Raw genomic sequence first — 20,750 nt, forward strand, 5'->3', positions numbered from 1 at the left:
TTGTATTTCACCTACTCGTCTTGCTGATGTCAGTGCCAGCAGGAGTGCCACTTTCCAAGATATCCAAGTCCGCTTTGTGTATAGGCTCAAATGGGCTCTTCATTAATTGTGAGAGTACTATATTTGATTGCCATAGTGGAGGAGGACGTTTAGCTGGCGGGTAAACTCTGAACAGACTTTCAAGAAATTGTTTGATGAGCCTGCCAGACCAAAACAATGGTGATGTCCATGATCTTCTGAAGCGAGATATGGCCGCTAAGTGAACCTTAATAAAGGCATGAGCGAGACCGGACTGTGCAAGATGTAGCAAGTACAGAATAATCTCTTCCGGTGTAGATGAAATTGGGTATACACTTGACCGTTGGCACCAAATGTAAAACCATATCCATTTAAGACTGTCTTGTTCGTATTGTTTGCATTTTCCTGGGATATTCAGATGTGCAAACTCATTGAATTCAGGAGCCAACCTGACAAGTGTAAGGATCTCGGGTCCGGAGGAAGTACTTGGCCTTGGTTCATTGTGAGCTGAGATGGAAGTGGTTGCAGTTGGATGTTTCGTCTCCGATAGGAAATCTCTGCGCTGTGAACCAATGTTCCCTTGGTCATCTTGGAGCTATCAGAATTTTCCTGCAGGGCTCCGCCTTCAACCTTCTGAGAATCCTTGCGAGGAGAGGAGGTGGAGGAAAAGCATGTGTAAAGATTCCTTATCATGCGATCGAAAATGCATTCTCCCACAACCCTGGTTGTGAATGCCAGCTTGCGTTGAATCAGCATTTCCTATTTTAGGATGTTACAAACAGATCTAGATTTGGCATGCTCCATTAATGGAATATTTCCTCTAGGACCTCCTGATTGATCTCCCAATCGCAGCAGTTTTTTTTTTCACTCTGCTTAGCGTGTATGCTATGACATTTTGCTTTCCTGGTACATGTTTCGCTTTCAGGTTTATCAGGTGACTGATCGACCACTCCTATATCCTTTGTGCCTCTTGGAGGAGCGCTTGGGATCTTGTGCCTCCTTGCATGTTGATATAGTGCATGGTTGTGGTGTCTGTGTGGATGAGCACTGCAGACCTTTGTATTCTGGGCAGGAAGGCTTGCAAAACGAGGTGCACTGCCTTGAGTTCCAGAAGAATGATATTTAGAAGGAACTGAGATGGTTCCCATTTGCCGCTGACCTGCAACTCTTGGAGATGAGCTCCCCAACCCACTAAAGAAGCATCTGTTGTGATTACCAACCGGGAAACTTGGGGGTATGAATGTTAGGCCTGTGGATAGATTTGCCTCTTGAACCCACCAGGAAACTGTTGCATGTATTCCCAGGGTGACACAAACTATATCATCGAAAAATCCTTGCATTTGGATCCATTGTCTGTCCAATTCCTTCTGCAATGTCCGCATCTGGAGGCGGCAGAATGGTACCAAAGGAATTCATAAGGACATAATCCCTAGCAGGGATTTGAATAGGCAAACTGAAAGTGACTTTTTTTCCTTGCACTAAACAGGCCAAGTGCAGCAATCTTGTTTGTCTTTCTAGAGTTGGATATGCCTTGTTTTGCACTGTATCCGGTGTAGCCCCTAAGAATGTTATTGTTGTGAACGGTGGAAGGGCTGATTTTTGTGGGTTCAACGTAAGGCCTAGTTTGTTGAAAAGGCATAAGCATGCCTTGGTTGACCTCTGTGCAGACTGGCGGGAAGATGCCTTGGCCAACCAGTCGCCGAGGTATAGAAATACTTGGAGTTTTTCCTGTTTTAGGAATGCCGCTACTGGAGCAAGGCACTTTGTGAAAATGAGGGGGGCTGACTTCAGGCCAAATGGGAGAACTTTGAACTGATAATGGCTGCTGTCTAATGTGAACTTTTAACATTTACGATCGCATGGATGAATTGAGACATGAAAATAGGCATCTTGGATTTCTAATGTTGTCATATAATCTCCGTGGTTCAGAAGCTGTAGAATATCTTGAATTGTATCCACGCGAAATTCCTGTTTCCTGAGATATTTGTTCAATTTTATTCAATCCAGGATGGGTCTCCATTTCCCTGACTTCTTCCTGACCAAAAGGAAACAGGAGTAGAAACCTTTTCCATCGGGTTTTCAGGGACTCGTTCTATGGCCCCTTTGCTGAGTCTGGTCTGGACTTCTAATCTGAGAAGATGCAGATGTTTTGGAAGGGACTTCTTGGGTGGAGTCAGAGGTGGTTTTTGAATGAATTTCAGTGTCTGACCGAATGTAATCAAATCCAATACCCATTGGTTTGTTGTTATTTTCTTCCATTCAGAGAGCTGATTGGATACTTCACCCCAGAGACATGCTAGAGGAAATGGAATTGTAGCTGGGGCCTGTAGTCCTTCGTGGTCATCTTTCTCTGTCCTTGCCCGGTGGACCCAGCTTTTGTCTATGGGTCTGTCTTGTATAGGCTGCTTGAGGAGGTTGCCTGTGTTGGTATTGTGGGCAAAACTGTTTTGACCCAGATTGATACGTTGGATACCTGTAATTGCCCTCTTCCCATGCACTACAAAAAGGAAGTTTTCTGTATTACAGAGTACCCAAAGATCTAGTGGTATCTGTATCTGTTTTTATGGATTGGAGGGCCTCATCAACTTACTTACTGAAGAGAGGTTCACCATCACATGGAAAGTCAGAAACTTTGCTTTGCACCTCTGGAATAAAAGAAGTGGCTTTCAACCACCCCAGCCTCCATAGGACTGCTGCTCCTGCTAGCTGTTGAAAACCTGTGGACGCAATGTCCATGAGGCAGTCAATGATTTGTGAAGAGGCACACTCTCATTCTAGCAAAAACATTTTAGCTTCGGCATCAACTGTCAAGACGATGTATAATTGGTGCAATGTTTAATCATATTTGTCAGTCATATCTTCCGAGTACTGTCAACGAATTTGCTGCTCCTAGTGTTAATGCCGACATCGAGGAGAAGGGCTTTCCAATGCTATCCAGACACCTTCCATCCCTATCAGGTGGTACTGATGTTTTTTTTTTTTAAGTCGCTGGGCCGCTTGGGTCACCACGGATGATTTAACAAAAACAAGAGCAACCCTTATGTCCATGTGAACATGGATATCAAGATATCCTTGGAACAAGTGTTCACATGGAACTCATTTCTAAAGAAAAATAATAGTTGCACAGGTCTGACTGTGTGGAATCAATCTTTAAATGTCAATATTGTTACCGTCATCTTCATTAACATTTAATAACTGGTTGAAAGAAATTGAAAAACAGCCAGTATTGTGTGAGTAGCTATGATTCAGCCGAACCGAGCTTTATTAGCAAGATATAAATATATTTTCAACAGTTTCATCAAGGAAAAACGAACAGTTTGTGATTGATAAAACTGCCGCTAAAGCAGCGATAATGGGCTCGATAATATGCTGCAGACAATTCCAATAGAAGCCCATGTTGACAAAAGAACATGGGCTTCTATGGGAATTCTCTGCGGCATATTATCAAGCCCATTATCGCCGCTAAAGCGGTGATAATTTTAACGCCGTTTCTTGATAATATGCCCCACTGTGATTAATATGCCTTGTGAAGATGCAGTGCGCTCTCATAGGCTCTGATTGGAGCGGCGGAGTCCTATGAGACTTAGACAGCATCTCCGATGGGGAGAGCCGTCAACTCTACTATCTCTAAGCGGTGTAAACAGGAGCATTCCAGTCCTGTTAGTACTCTGGGGGTGGTGGGGTGGGAGAGATATGCGACTGTAGATTCACATCCTCTGCACACTCCTCGTCTAGTGTTGGGCCTGGCAGGGGCGTAACACAGGCCCCCTGCAGCCCCTACGGTGCGAGGGGGCCCGAACTGCAGGGGGCCCCTCAGCACAGTACTGAGGCCTGAGAGCTCTGGATTAAATCCGGGGCCCCTGTGTACCTCGCAGGGGGGCCCCTTCAACTTTCGTTACGCCACTGGGGCCTGGATGTTTGCACAGATGTTCGGGACCACTGATCTGAAGTAAAAGTGTGCTACACCCTGGGTTATTGTTTATTTCTCAGTTTCATCTCAAGTTCCACTGCTCCCGTTTCCACCCCTCGAAGAAAACAGCAATGCTGCATCAAGAAGACTTACATTCGTGCCGATGGAACTTAGGGGCATATTTACAACGAGGCGATAAAAAACTTATCACCGCTTTGGCGGCCGTTTTCGGCCGAAAAGCGGCCATAATTTTATCGCTATATTAGCAAGGCCACGCTAACGCGTGAAACCTTGCTTCAGCGTGGGGATGTCTAACGCCCAGCTTTGCATCTCTAATGAGATGCAAAGTGGGCGTTCCTGACCCGACACGATAGGAGAAATGTCGCTAAGCGACATTTCTCCTATCATCAAGCCCCACGCTATAAAGCATAGCATCAGGAAAAGTAGCGATAACACCTGTTATCGCTACTTTCCTAACACCTGCTTCAGGACTTACTTAGCCATGATATCCTATGGAAGGTGGATATCATGACTAAGTTTGTGAGTCCCTATCAACTAGCTAACGTGAGATTATCGCTGGGTTTCCAGCGATAATCTCACGTTAGCCAGTTAGCGCTAGGATTTGTATCGCTGATGAGATAAGCGTTGCTAATAGCACGCTGTCTCAGCGATAAAAATCGCCGCTAGCCGGCGATAATTATCCGAGCGCTAAGTGTGCTCAGCGGTAATTATCGCCGGTTGTTGTTGATATGCCCCATAGTAATTGACAGCTGAAGCCGGACACACTCTGAAGCATCGAGGCGTCGGGCTGCCTTCTCCTTCGTGATCACCCAAGGCTTTCCTGCCAATGAAAGAAGGATCACGTTATGATACTCCATTCGGTTTCTGTCCTAAATGGAAAGCAAAATATGGGGTCTGCAACCTCTGGCTCTCCCTGGAGTTGCAGAGACGTCCTGAAAAGCCGGCCTCGCCTTCTGCCGCAAGGCATTCAGGAACCGGAGGGAGAGTTGGTGAATGCATCGCAAGATGCATCGCTGAGAGTTATTTGGAAAGCTCAACATTTTCAGGGATTACGAGCACCCCTGCGCGAGGAGAAGAGGCCGGCCCTTCGTGTATGTCCCATGTCCAGAAACAAGAAGACACCAAAACCCTGTTTTCTGAGTTCCCCCCGACGTCAAATGGGAGGTTCAGTTCCTCAGCCCAGCACCATAGAACGGATCAGGCTTGGGTCAAAGACCAGGGTTACCCCATGCACATCAGTGGAGCCTCAGGGTCAGCTTCAAGCCCTAAACAGCCAACTCCCACAGGAGTCAGGTTTTGAGCCTACAGCCCAGCTGAAAGAGGCCTAAACCTTTGGGTCCCACACCTCCAGCAGTTTGGAGTTTATTTATTATTATTATTATTAAAACCGTTGCAATACAGTAGTAAAGTTAATAAAAATATAAATGTTTGTGCATCATAAAATGCTGTAACCATAGTACAGAATTGGCTCAGGCGAAAGGATCGAACGTTCTAGTTAGTAAAGTCCAAGTTACTAAGTTCATTTCTTTCAACCGGAGCATATTTTTGTATTTAATTTAGACTTGCGCTCTGCAACCGGGCCCAGCTGCCCCTCAGAGGTCCTTATGTTGCTGTCCTACCGATCTCCCCTGCTTCCTCGGTGCTCCGTCTATGAGATAATGTCCCGGCAGAAGTGCCTGTGCGTTGCGATTTAGTACACTTTGAAGGGGTCGGCTGATGAGAAATATTTAATGGGAGGTTCCAGTCTCTAAACATTCATTCCACACAAGGACAGCAGCCTCTTGTTATACTAAGTGCCCCGACTTGAAAGAGTGTTCCTTTGGTCTGGTCTCATCTGAGGGTCATTCTGGCTTCCCTTTGAAGTAATCGGGATCACTCTTTGGACTATCCGAAGGCCAGGTCGGGGCTGGAGAGCATCCCTGATGCTTTGTATGAAAAGCCCACAACGAGCCACAATGTGGGCTTCTTTTTGAGTAAAACATATGGCCGATGCCTCCTGGCAAGTACTAGCTTTTTTGCTCAGGCATAATTCCGTAAATAGAATTCATCTCACGTTGGCTATGGTTGGGCAACAACACAGAAGATGCAGCCATGATTCACGTTTATAGGCACATAGACGGCATACCCTCCCTGTTTTTTTACACACCTGGCTAAATTCCGCTATCGGCAGGGCCAGCAGTCGCATATATAGAATCTCTCTTCGGGTTTTTGGGTTCAGCGCCGCTGAGAGGTAAGACTGAGGTTTAGATACCAAGTATGATGCGTTGAGCTGGGCCAAAAAAGGGATGCTTTTATTGTTTCCTGATCTTGCTGGAATGAAATTGTTTACACTTGCTTGTTTATGCACTTTTTCCAGGTGGTGTAAGTAATATAAGTCAAGGCAAGTGCTGTTTTGTCCAGAAGACATTTCTCGAACTCCAAAGGTTATTTTGATGGTGAGCAAAGCCCCAGGTCAATGAACCCCAACCCTCTCCATCGCCCTCTTGGCACCTAAAAATCTCACTCCATACTGAGGCCACTGCGAGCTCTGCTCTAAGCTGTCGACAAACCCCACTCAGATTCAAGGTCCACGCCGAAGATCCGCCAACATTAGTCACCAAAGTCAGAGCAGAAGGCTCCTTCAATGCTGAGGTTAAACAGCTCAGAAGGGTCATCTTCAAAAAGTTTCAAGATGTCCTGTATAAAAACCAGAAGAAACTCTTTAATCACCTGGCAAAACACTGGCTAAGGGTTTGGCTCCATGGCTCATCGCCATCTCCAAAAAGAGACACCTTGCTTTGGAGGAAGAACGTCATCCCATCCTCTTACCCCATCAAGCCCCAAAAGGGTTAGACATACAGCTTCTAGCCCTACACCCTTTCCGAAACCACCCTCTACATGTCCTCCTTAACCATCTCCTTTGTGCCCTCATCCTCCTCCACCTGACACATAGGATGTCGACTCTGACCCAGGTAGTCCTTACTAACAACAGGACCCCTTTGTGGAGTCTTTTAGCCGAGATCCTCCTATCAGCCATTCCAACAATGCTTTTAGGACTCCCAACAGTCTAAATCCTATCAAAAGGAAGCCTACAGAGGAAATGGGAGAAGGAAAGGTGGAGGCGGACCGCAGAGGCTCTTTTACTACAAAGCAGTGACTGCCGTTCCGTTCCCCCATCACACTACACCTGTCAGAGGAAGGCTAAGGCATTTTCTGTAACACTGGGAAAGCATTACATCAGACCAGTGGGTCCTCTCCATTGTGAGAGAAGGGTACTCCCTGTAATTTCGACCCCCCCCCCCCTTCTAACCCCACCATCACGTACTGGGTTCAGATTCCCGTCATCTTCTGTAGGAAGTGCAGGCGCTCCCAGGAAAGGACACCAAAGAACCAGTAACTGTACACCTAAGCAGTGCAGGGGTGTACTCCCTTTATTTTCTCCTTCCAAAAAGTAGAATGGTTCACTCTGGCTGATCATTGATCTCCGACCATTGAACCAAGTTCAGCTCTGAAGAACGCTTTCACATGATGATACAAAATGTCATTCCTGCTGCTGCACCAAGGCAGCTTCGTGCCTGTGCGGGATACCAAAAGCTGAAAACATTACCAGTTCAATGTGTTGCCCTTTGGAGTTATTACAGCTCCAAGAGTGTTTACAAAGTGTCTGCCAACCGTAGCAGTCATCTATGCAGGACTGACATTCAAGGGTTTCTATATTTAAGCAATCAGCTGATAAGGAGCAGCAGAAACCAACAATGCTTGGCACACACCAGCTAGCAGTGCCTTTACTTAGCAGCCTAACTTTCACTATCAATGCAAAAGTCACATCTTCAACGCCAACCAATTCACCCCTTCCTCAGTTCCATTCTAAACGTGGAAACGGGCAAAGAATACCCCAAGCACTAGAGGATGATAGCATTTGCAACTGTTCGGAATGGTGGGTTTGGGCATAGCGACTGTACCAGGCACCAAGTTACACATTCACCCATTACAAGAGCGCCTCTCACGGCAGTGGGCAGAAGTGGAAAGGCATTGGGAGAATGCAGTGCTGGTAACGACTTGGGCCAAGCATTCTCCCCTTTGGTGGAACAGCAACAACCTGTTACTCTGCAGGCGCTTCCTGGAACCCTTCCACAGGTGCCCACCCCCACCAATGCATTTCTGGTCAGGTAGGGAGCTCATGTCCATTAGATGACAATACAAGCCACTTGGGCTCATAAGCACTAGGGCCGTCACATCAACTACCTGGAACTTTTAGCCATCAGGCTAGCGTTCAATGGCTTTCTCCCATTTCTATGCAGGAAAGAGTACCCCAAAAATTAGACAACTGGACAGCTTTGCTCTTCATCCAGAAGCAGAGGTAGGGTGGCATTTCCCCCTTCCCCAAGCTTTCTCAAATGACACAGGAGATCTGGCATTAGACAGCTCACAAGAACAATAACTGTTAGCAGCGCAACTCCCAGGAATAAAGAGCGATTTTACAGCTCTGCTTTGCAGGACTAACAAAGGTGTCCACGAAATGGGAACTCCACACGCAAGTCCTCCACACATGCTTTCAACACTTGGGGACTACCACAACAGACCTGTTTGTCTCTCCCAAAAATGCAAAATGCCAAATATTCGTTGATAGGTATCTGCACCCAGAGTCCATGAGCAACGCTCTATGAATAAACTGTTCAGGGATATTTGCTTAGATTTTTCCACTTCTTATTAAGGAAGATGAGGCAAGTGTTCCTGACACTCATCCTAGTAGCGCCAACTTGGACAAGACAGTCCTGGTACTCAATGCTCCTAGAGATGTTAATCAGTCCCAGTGACAAGATTCCAATCAGGCTGGACCTTCTCACCCAGCAACAAGGTCAGCTCAGACACCTAGATCAGCACAATATGGTGACCGAGTAGATAGCGTTTGGCTACCTAAACCTCCCAGAGGAATGTATTACTAATCTATGAGAGGCCGGAAAACCCACGTTTCGTGTCTACTTCGCAGCAAAGTGGAAAGGTTCATGCACCACTATATTTCTAAACAATTGAACCCATTAAGTGTCCCTGTGCAGGAGCTTGTTGCCTACCATCTACATCTTCACAGGGCAGGTCTCGCTTACACTTCCATACGCATACACTAGATATCAGTTGCAAAGTACCTTCAAAATAGTCCGCAATCCTTTATGTTTAGGGTCCTTAAATCAAAGCTTTCATGGGGGGCATGGGGGGGGTTTCTAAAGAGGGTAAGTTCCCAAAAGAGACTTCTTGCACCTGTCTGGAACCTTAATGTGATCCTCACATGACTTATGGACCCTCCTTTCAAGCCACTGTACTTGTGTGACTTACAGTTTTGATCTTCGAAGGTGGCCTTCCTAATTGCAATCACCTCCCTCAGACATAATTAGTGAGGAAGTAGCTCTTACAATACGGGAACCATTCATACAGGTTCATAAGGACTGGGTAGTGCTTCATACCAACCGTAAATGTCTGCCTAAGGTACCATCGTTCTACATGAACCAAACTATTGAGCTACCCATCTTTTTACAACAACCAGAGTCTGCACTGGAAAGTTCACTTCATAATCTGGCTAACAGTGCACTCATTTATTATTTTGATAGAACTAAACCACTTAAAAATCCGATCAAGTTTCCCTAGCCTTCACCAAACCTTACGGGGCGTCTGCGATCTCTAAAGCTGATACAGCCAGGTGGATAGTTGAATGTATCTGAAATGAAAGAACACGGATCACTTAACTTGAGTTAAGGGTGCAAGGCTGATGCCTTTCAGAAGGCTCTCTTCACTTTGAGAGAGGGGTTAGCTAGAGCCCATTGGAAGCACAATAAGCTATATCCTGGAATAGAAGTGAAAATGCATTCCTGTGCTTCCCACAATCTAGTGCACACCTTGGACATGCCCAGTGAAAGTACCTGGAGCTGGGGTAATCATCCATTCACGTTTAAGGTCAATTGGTAGAATCACTTCCAAATAAATTGACCAAGTTTTCAGTGCCAAAGGGAGGGACCCATTATTGGCCATTCAATTCGGAACAGAGTTTGTCATGTGTCAGTTGTAAAACACTCAAACACCAGAGAGCTTCTGGACACTAAAGGTTGGTGAGGGAACAACATAGTACCTACAGAACCGGGCCAGTGAAAAGAAGAGACTTAAGTGGCCACCACATGCCAAGGACTAATGGAATTGCTCTATAAGATAATGGGAGTGTGTTCCAAGCAGTATTATTTCATAACAAAACATTTTTATCAATCAATGTGTGCTTTCGAGAGGAGCCAATTCCAGTATACGACATGGGGTGCAGGTTCAAAGACGCTTCCATACAGCATTTGAGGTATGATTTGTGCAGTGCACCACATGCAGGACCTTTAAATCTGCAGACCTGGAGCCTGAACGTTCATGTTGCCTTTCACCAGATGCCTTTGAGAAGGCCTGGGAAGTATTTTCAGGGCCCCCATGAACTTTTCCTCATCCCCCGGTAGAAACACCACAAATCTAAAATCTGATATCTACCTAGAATGAAAGTCTTCCATCGCAGGGTACAGCCTTCACTAGTAGCCTCTCTCGTCCAACTACTTTCCTTTTTCACCCAAAGATGAAGAAGCAGTTCCTCCATCCAGGGATGACTCAGCTAATTCCAATGAAGTACGTATATTACTGGAAAAACAAAAACCGAGAAGCCACATTGGAGGAAACTAATTCAATGAACACCAATGTTAAGGAACACAAATTTAAGGAAACAGAGTAATCCAAAAAATAAAGGAAACATTTTAAAGGAAACATTTTAAAGGAAGCAGAATTAAGTCAAAAATTACAAATAACATTACAATTGAAACAGGAAAAATTGCAATATATTAAGTACAGTAGATCGGAGACTGCATAAGTGTTAAAAATGGCAACCAATAGCATACCCTATATCAATTCCCAGCTTCGGGAGGAAAGCTTTTGTAAAAATTCAAAACGTTCCAAATTTCACAATCACTAAAAACATACATGGGTTCTCAGTAATGATTTTCTGCTGAAATAATTTTTCTATCAAAGTACATACAACTCTGGGCCATGTGTACAAGGACTGGCAAAAACTATTGTTAACGTTAGTTAGCAGCAGTTTTCTTACCGCCGTGAACCGCCGAAAACTATCACCATGTCAGCGACGTATTTACAAGTCGTCGCTACATGGCGATAGCTTCAGGGATCTGCGGCGAAAACTACCACTAACATTAGCGTGATGGGGGAAGGAATTCCAGCGTTAGAAATCCAACGAAAGGCCCATTAGCGGCAAAAAAAACACACGTTAGTCAGTCCAACGTGAGCTTTTTTTGCCTCGATTGGAAAAAATAGCTTATCAGTCGACCTCCAATAGAAAATAGGCACAATGGAGTAGCCAGAGCCAACTGCAGCACCCATCAACAACCCCCTCAAGCCACCCAATATCCAGGATGACTAGGATGTGAGCCTAGATGCCTCACAGGACCTGCCCCTGGAGCCTGAATGCCTTGCTGGACCTGTGCCTGGAGCCTGGATGCCTCGCTTGACCTGCGCCTGGAGCCTGGATGCCTCGCTAGACCTGCGCCTGGAGCCTGGATGCCTCGCTGGACCTGCGTCTGGAGCTTGGAGTGGGATGCAGAGGAGCTGTGGAGTCAATGAGCCATGGCGGTAGACATTGAGGCGCGGCGATCGTCCGTCACTGGTGGTGAGTCTGGCAGGTGGCATGGAGACGCGTTACTGACCTGTGTGAGAAGACTGCCTTGAGCCCCTAGGAGCTGTGAATGGTAGAGGCGCTCCTGCGCACCAACGTAGGGAGGTCTGCATCACATACTACGATCCACCACTACACCGGGGTGCACGGAGGGGATTACCAACGGTGGGCGGCGCCTGTCTGCATCACAGGCCGGATCATGTTGCGCTGGCCGGACGCTATGGAGGGTGAGGCCCCTGAGCTGCGCCGAACCTGTGTGGTGGGAGTGCTGCAACTTCCCGCCTAACGGGGCCCTGCTGCATCAACTGCATCAGGAGGTTCACAAGCGGACTTGTCAGCGACTGCTGTACCCAGGCTTGTGAAATCCCACGTGGCTGAGGCTCCTGCTAGCTGAGTCACAGATTTGGAGAGAGTGCAGCGGATTGCGCAACGGTGTCAATGACCAGGTAAGGAGAAGGTGGGACACGTAGCAGAGGAGGCCCGGGGGTCGTGTCGCCCGGGCCTAGCACCTGTAGATGACGCACCCCCAATGGTGGCTCATCCCCTATGGCGATAGAGCATCGCCGCATCGCTTTCAAGTAGTGCAAGAAGAGGAAAAATCATCACATGATGATAACTTCCTGATGTAATCGTGCTAGGTTTCCTTTGCGGGCGGGAGGGAGGGTGGGGTAGGGCTGCTCCACTCACGGAGCAGGGCAGGAGGGAGTGGTATCCCCACTCAAGTGCGCGGGAACTTCAGCTACAACTACACCACTGGACTCTCCTGGACTGACCAACATTGTATACATCATGGTGCCAATTCCGATCCGGTAAAAACCGGGTACGAACCGTCGGACGGAGCCTTTTCTCCGTCCGACTCGTACCCGGTGCGAAATCCATCCGAAAATGCAAGTACGATTCATACGGAAACACCATTTCCGTACGATTCGAACAAAACACCGACCGAACAGAAACTAAACACAATTCCGATCCTGAAAGGAGCCGACGTGACGTCGGTACGCATCCAGCCTACGTTTCACGAACCAGGAAGTACGATTCGAACCGACGTCATCCCGCACGGAAAATATTTACCGGCTGCCAAAAACTGCCGGGAAATCAGGACGACACACGCAAGGAGCAGCTGGACGCGACGAACAGACATGGACCCGAACCTACGTGCCATCCCTGCCCTCCTAGCAGTCCACCTGGCGTACAGGAACCGACGCAGACGCCGCAGAAGGTCAGCACAACAACCAGGGGCAAAGGGGGGGGCAGGGGCAGGACACACAACACCAACACATGGTACCAAATCACACATGGCCTGGACATACCTGACCATCAGGGCCTGGTCACTTCCAGGGGGTGGGGGCAAGGCCAGCAACGCAAGCGTCCGCCACAACGGAAGTGGATGGTCACGCGAACCGGTACGTACCCTACCCAGGCCGCAAGAGCGTGGGTACGGAACGTACCACGCGTCCCCCTACGTCACTCCAACAATAGCGGTACGGCCCGTACCCACGTCAGAAAGGCCTTGGTACAGCTCGTACCAGCATTGCTGGGGTCATGTAGGGGTACGCGTGGTACGACCCGTAGCCACGCCCCCAAGGCCTGTGTACGGTGCGGACCCCACGGCCCGCAACAATGGTGGGACGCACCGTACCCACACACCAAAGGCATGGGTACGGCCCGTACCCAGGCACGCAGAGCGTGGGCAGGGGTATGTACGGACCGTACCCCCACCCGTGGAAGTACGGCCCGTACCCCCACCCGTGCATGTACGCCCCGAACCCCCACTCGTGTATGTACGCCCCGAACCCCCACCCGTGTATGTACGCCCCGAACCGCCACCCGTGTATGTACGCACCCAAGCGCCACCCGTGTATGTACGCCCCGAACCCCCACCCCACCCTGGTATGTACGCCCCGAACCCCCACCCGTGTATGTACGCACCCAAGCGCCACCCGTGCATGTACGCCCCGAACCCCCACCCCACCCTGGTATGTACGCCCCGAACCCCCAGCCGTGTATGTACGCACCAAACCCCCACCCGTGTATGTACGCACCAAACCACCACACCAGCCGTGTATGTACGCACCAAACCCCCACCCGTGTATGTACGCCCCCGAACCCCCATGGTTTGTCCGGGTTCAGTACGTGTTTTTTTGGCGTCAGTACGGTCCGTACATGCACTGGTGGGGGTGCGGTCCGTACATTCCCTGGTGGGGTGGTGGTTCGGTGCGTACATACACGGCTGGGGTGGGGGTTTGGTGCGTACATACACGGCTGGTGGTTCGGTGCGTACATACACGGCTGGGGGGGGTTCGGGGGCGTACATACACGGCTGGTGGTTCGGTGCGTACATACACGGCTGGGGGGGGTTCGGGGGCGTACATACACGGCTGGTGGTTCGGTGCGTACATACACGGCTGGTGGTTCGGTGCGTACATACACGGCTGGGGGGGGTTCGGGGGCGTACATACACGGGTGGGTGTTTGGTGCGTACATACACGGCTGGTGGTTCGGTGCGTACATACACGGGTGGGGGTTCGGGGCGTACATACGCGGGCGGGGGGTGGTGGGGTGTTCGGCGCGTATGCGGGCACATGTCTCCATGGTTGCTATGGGAGTTCGGTTCGGACGGTGTTTTTTGCGTACGGTTGTGAAATGGGGAGGACGGGAGGGATCGTACTTGCGCAGTCGGACTTTATTTTTCCGCACGGTGGGTTTCTCGCCCGGGGACGTGTCGGTGACTTTTCCCGACCCGAGGACGTGTGGGGAAATCTTCCCAATGCGATTCGTATGGACTTTTTTCCGTTCGAATCGTACTTGGCAGTTTGTACGCTACTTTGACGATTCGGACGGAAAAAAATCCGGATACGAGTCGGACGGGGAATTTTTTTACCGGATCGGAATTGGCACCCATGTCTTCACCATGCCCACCGTACACCACCGCCATCATCGACCCCCCTCGCAGCCGAATCAAGGCCACTGAAGAACGTCTCGTCAACTCTCTCAGCACTACCACTCCGCCAACGCTTACAGATGATGACACCACAGCGAACCGCCACCAATGAATCTCGAACTGCGCCGAGACCCTGGCACCCCTCGTGAACGGCACTGCATCAGTACCCTATGCCTACCGGTGACGCAGTGCCACAGGGAAAGGCTGGCCCCATGCATTGCTGGAGTTGCGTCATGGTTGTGATACGTCTGCAGCAATGCGTGACTTTGGCGCAGACAGATACGTGAGGATTCCAGACGTATCTGTCATTACTTGGTTCATGGAGCGCTGCCCAGTGAATACAGCGCATCCATGGTGTCACAAGAAGGGGGTAGTGAAAAGTGTTGCAACGCTGTCTTGTCGCAGTGCCACAACACTTTTCATGACTGAGGTCCAGGAATGCGCACTATCTTATTGATGGTGCGCATTACTGCCCTGTAGTTTTGTTGCAGGGCAGCGCAGCAACATTGCTTACAGCGCTGTTCAGCACCAAAACCTGCTGAAAAGAGGCCCCAAGTGTTATCAAAATTTTTAAGACCACCTCTTTTCTGGTCTTAAAAAACTGCCTCTAACTGCAGTTAGCAGCAGTTTTTTGGGTCCTCCAAAGTTCAGGAATCCCCTTGTAAATATCGCAAAGTTGGGTTAGCAGCCGTTTTTGCACGGGAACGCCTCCCTTGCATGTCATTATCACTAATAGAAGTGGCGATCTTTAGAATGGACGTTTTTGCCAGAAAACTGCGGCTAACGGAGGTTAGCGGCAGCTTGTTCATAAGGCGATAAAAATCTTGCCGCAAAACCGTTGGAAAAGTGCAGCTAAGGCAGCATTAACTCCTAGTACATATGCCCCTCTGTCTCTATATAGTTCTAATTGTATTAAAAAGAAATGGTAGGCATGGTGAATATACAGAATATAGATACGTTTGTAGAATGTGTGGCAGTAGATACACATGCTTTGCATACTCCTGCTATCTAGTGTGGGGTCCTGACATTTGCATTTGCAACTTGTTTTTTCTTAGAAGAAGTTCAAGTCACAAGACCTGTTGTGACTCCACCCTTTTGCCATAATGCACCTGCACACTGGCTCTACCTTAAATTGTTTTCTTCCATAATTGGGCTTGGAGGTTCTAGAACGTTGGTCTGAGATCGATGCGTTAATATGCACTGAGTCTTTCTTCTGGGTTCCAATGGCCCCCCCATTCCAACCCTTCAACAAAAACAACAATGCTGTGCTGACAAAACTCCTGGCGACGCGAGGACTTGAGAACCAAAGGTTAACAGGAGAAGCACTTCAATGCATCGTTGCTTCAAGTCTCCATCCTCTTAAATCTTTGCTGAAGCTTTTTCGAGAAAGCAGCTAGGGCAGAGTTATGGATTGTACTCTTTTACACTTCTGCCTTGGGTGTAACACCAAAGTCTCCTGGAGCGATCATCACAAGGTCTGCAACCTCTGTCACACCCCCAAGTAAGTGGAGACTTCCTGTGATGCTTGCCTTGCCTTTGGCTGCAAACAAGCGCTATGGTCCAGAAGGCAAAGAAGATGAGCTTACCACAAGATGCAAAGGCAAGCCTCATTGGAGAAACCCAGCATTTTTAGAAGTTAAGACATGCCAGGTGCTAAGGAGGAAGAAGCAGGGCCCTCCGACATTCCTCAGCTCAAGAAGAGAAAGCCTGAAGACCATGTTTTCCTAAGGAGGAGTTTCCATTACTCAAGCCAGCCATACACCACCCACCAGCATCGAGACCAAAGGCCAAGTTGATGCCATGTGTCTTGAAGGCACCCCAAAATGCCCTTCAACTGAGGCATAGCACCACTCCCACGGGAGATGGGTGTCAAGCCCTGTGTCAATCCAGAAGAAACAAGTTACTTACTGTGGTTATCTAGTATTGTTATCTTTTATAGATTCTCATGCTTGAATCTTCCCCATCGTCATGGTGGGAGTCCCACGGTAACAGTAATAAAAGCAATGTTAAAGCATTAAACTTAATTGGAAAAACAATAGCAGTTAGTAGCCAATTCACATTGATTTAATACACCCCAAACTTCAGCCAATCAGAGCAGAGACCCTGGAGTACTCATCCTCTGCAATGATTTCGAGCACAAGTTTAAATAAAATAATAGAGGTATATTGGTGAGCCTGAACGGGGAAAAAAGGAAGGCAGAATCACTGGTTCATTGAGATGAAATGTTGAAGGCACCTTGGGAATGAAAGAAAGATTAGTGCGCAGGATTACTCTGTTCTCAAGGAACTGCAGGCAATCCACTGTTGTGGTGAAAGCCCAAATCTCACTAATACGCCTAGCAGATGTAATGGCTAATAGAATTGCCACCCTCCATGAAAGGAATTTCAATTCACATTTGTGAATAGGCTAGAAGGGAGACCTCATGAGTTGCGATAATACAGTGATCAGCTACCAGACCACTGGAGGAGGCTTAATTGGCGGGTAAGCTCTGAATAGACCTTTCATAAACTCCTTCACAAGCCTTTTAGATCACAAGGACAATTGGCCAGAATGCAGTCAGTATCTGGAGATTAAGGCTAGGTGTGGTTTAATGAATGAATGGGTAACGCCTGATTGGTGAGATGCAGAAGACAGGGTAGAATCTGTTCAGGTGTTGAGGAGAAAGGATGGCAAGACTGAAGCACACCATGAACAGAACTTCTTTCAACTTGCAGAGTACCACTTGAGTGTAGAAGGAGCTCAAGCTCTCTGAAGGATCGACTAGCATTCATCAGAAATTGTTACAGCTCCGAATTCAGCGTGGTGAGAAGCTAGGTCAATAAATGGAGAGTGTGAACCTGCGGATGCACCACTTGGCCCTGGTTCATAGAAAGGAGATCCTCTGTCAGCCGGAACTTAATGGGAGGGCAACCTGATAGTAGATGCAGCTCAGTGCACCAGTACTGCCTAGCCCACACTGGGGCTATGAGGATGAGCCGACATGGTTCTCGTTTCAGCTTCTGTAGAATCTTTGGGATGAGAGGAAACGGGAGGGAACGCATGGAGGGACCGCGTAAGCAAACAATTCTTCCCATGAGAAGTGGAAGGTGTTCCCCCAAGAACCTGGCTGAGGAAATCTACTGGCTAAAGTTTGCATTTGTAGCAAATAGATCTAGGGTTGGAAAGCCTCAAGACTGGAAAACCATTTGTAATTGTTTCTGGTTGGGCTCCTACTCGTGACATTGCTTGGAGTCCCTGCTGAGGGAGTCGGACCATTTGTTTTGGATTTCTGGTACATGCTCCACCTTTAATAAGATTTCGTTGGCTATCACTCACTCCCATATTTACTGTGCTTGGGCTGAGAGGGCCTGAGATCTCGTCCCACCCTGTTTTAGCAGATAAAATGTGGTGGTGGTGTTTGTTCTGACGAGAACTGACGATCCCCGGATCCTTGGAAGGAAGGCTTGAAGATCGAGAACAACCACCTTCATTTCTAGAATATTTATGTGACATAATGCTTCCTGTCTGGACCCCTTGCAGTGGAACACTAAATCCTGTAGTTGGGCTCCCCATCCTTCCATGGAGGCGTCCAATGTCATTAGCACCTGTGGTTTTGCAGGGAGGAAGGAGAGACCCTGAGAGATGTTGGCTTTGACCATTTACCAGGACATTGCTGACGTAATTTCTGAGGTTATTGAAATGATGTCGTCAAAAGAGCCCCGAGATCGAGCCCACTGTGCATCTTGCTGCTCCTAAAGAGGCCTCATGCATAGGTGTCAATTGGGGATTACTAGGATGCAGGATATTATCCGTAGCATCGATTTGTCCTTACAAAAACGAACCTTTTTTAAGACAGTAATTGTGTTATTTTCTGTAGGCGTGAAATCCTTTCTTCTATGGGAAAGGCCTTTGAAAGGATTGCTCTAATTAACACTATTAACCTGAAGGGGAAGAGAGAGGATTGTTCTGCGTTGAGCTTGAAACTTAGGGCTTGAAAAAGTTGTAGACCGGCTTCTGTGGATTTCTTGGCTGCCTGGAAGGATAGAGCTTTGATTAAACAATCGTCCAGGTAGGGGAATACCTGGTGCCGAACCCTCAGAAAAAAGCAGCCACTGGCGCTATGCACTTAGTGAAGACCCTGGGTGCTGACTTCAACCTGAAGAGAAGCACCTTAACAATGGCATCCTGCCACTTTGAATCTGAGAAACCTTTGGTGCTGTGGATGTGGAAATATGCATCCAGAAGATCGAGAGAGGATAGTTAGAATCCCACATCCATGAGTAGCAAAATCTCCTGGAGAGACAGCATCCTGAAGGGTTGATTTTTGATTAACTTGTTCAATAACCTGAGGCCCATCATTTGCCTCCACTTTTCAATCATCTTTTTGATCAGAAAGAAGTGAGAGTATAAACCCAGATTGTGCTGATCGTGTAGTACCTCTTGGATTGCTTGTTTGCAGAGCAGTAATCAGATTTTGTTTTAGACCTGGAAGATGACGATGTGATGTCTTCTGTGTAGGGAAATTTAGAGGCTATTAAACAAATTCCAGGGTGTGACCGTGCTGGAATGCGTCTAACACCCATTTGTCAGAAGATATGAGCTTCCATTTATTGAAGAATATGGATAAGGCGGGACCAAATTGACCTGGGAATGTGGTGACAGGGGCCTGCGATTCCTCATTGTCTCTGATTAGCATCCTGAGACTGCCCACCTACTGGTCGACGTCGCCCCCCAACGCTCCAGAATAAGAGGGCGTAGTGTTTGGTCGGTAAGCCTCAGCTGAATATTATGATCTCAACCTCTGTTGGCAATATGGCTGAAAACGCTGCTGCAACTGAGGTTGAAAGACATACAGGCCTCTACCACTGCCCTGAAAGTACAGAAACCTCACCACCTTCAAGCTCTGCATCCAACGAACAACCTCTGGCAGCAGATCCTTCTCCTACCTCGCCGCCAAGACCTGGAACACCCTCCTTACCCAACTACGACAGACCCAAGACCTGCTCGCCTTCAGAAGACTCCTCAAGACCTGGCTCTTCGAGCAGGTGAGCAGTCTATATATCGACTTTTTAATATCGAGGGACATAAATATCGAGTCAAAAATATCGAAAGTACAAAATATCGAAATAGATAATATCGATGTGAAAAATATCGTATTTTTGTTTAATTATATGTCGATGTAAGTAATATCGTTAGTAATATATATAAATAGTTAAAATGTATATAATATGAGAAATATTTATATTGTTTTAGGGGCGGGATGTTGGGTTATAGGGGATAAGGGTGGGGAGTGTTTTAAAAAAGCTAACTTTTTTTTTTAATATATTGTAAAATTTAATTAGTACATTTTATTTCAAATTTGAAATGTATATTTAATTTTAGGAGCGGGATATTGGGTTACAGGGGATAAGGGTGGGAAGTGTTTTAAAAATGTTTATATATTTTTGAATTTTTACAAAAATGTATTTAGAAATTTTAAAATAAATTTAGAATTTTAAAATTATTTTTAGGAGCGGGATGTTGGGTTATAGGGGATAAGGGTGGGAAGTGTTTTAAAAATGTTTATAAATTTTAGAATTTTAAAAAAAAATTTAGAAGTTTTAAATTAAATTTAGAATTTTAAAATTAATTTTAGGAGCGGGATGTTGGGTTATAGGGGATAAGGGTGGGAAGTGTTTTAAAAATGTTTATATATTTTTGAATTTAAAAAAAAAATTATTTAGAAAATTTAAATATAATTTAGAATTTTACAAATAATTGTAGGAGCGGGATGTTGGGTTATAGGGGATAAGGGTGGGAAGTGTTTTAAAAATGTTTATAAATTTTAGAATTAAAAAAAAAAAATTTAGAAGTTTTAAATTAAATTTAGAATTTTAAAATTAATTTTAGGAGCGGGATGTTGGGTTATAGGGGATAAGGGTGGGAAGTGTTTTAAAAATGTTTATATATTTTTGAATTTTTAAAAAAAAATATTTAGAAATTTTAAATTAAATTTAGAATTTTAAAATTAATTTTAGGAGTGGGATGTTTGGTTATAGGGCATAAGGGTGGGAAGTGTTTTAAAAATGTTTATATATTTTTGAATTAAAAAAAAAAATTATTTAGAAAATTTAAATATAATTTAGAATTTTACAAATAATTGTAGGAGCAGGATGTTGGGTTATAGGGGATAAGGGTGGGAAGTGTTTTAAAAATGTTTCGAAATT

General features: G+C 46.7%; 1 long non-coding RNA gene across 2 annotated transcripts in view; it reads right to left on the bottom strand.

Annotated features, from left to right (window-relative positions):
- The window catches only part of LOC146812708 (uncharacterized), a 256,230-nt gene that overhangs the window by 70,149 nt on the left and 165,331 nt on the right, over positions 1-20,750 (bottom strand). For both annotated transcript variants that reach the window (XR_014966889.1, XR_014966887.1), the window contains exon 3: positions 10,439-10,582. This is a non-coding gene — a long non-coding RNA (uncharacterized LOC146812708). The remainder of the gene's footprint in view (positions 1-10,438; positions 10,583-20,750) is intronic.

Source organism: Triturus cristatus, chromosome 7 (assembly GCF_964204655.1).
Source record: "Triturus cristatus chromosome 7, aTriCri1.1, whole genome shotgun sequence".
NCBI lineage: Eukaryota > Metazoa > Chordata > Amphibia > Caudata > Salamandridae > Triturus > Triturus cristatus.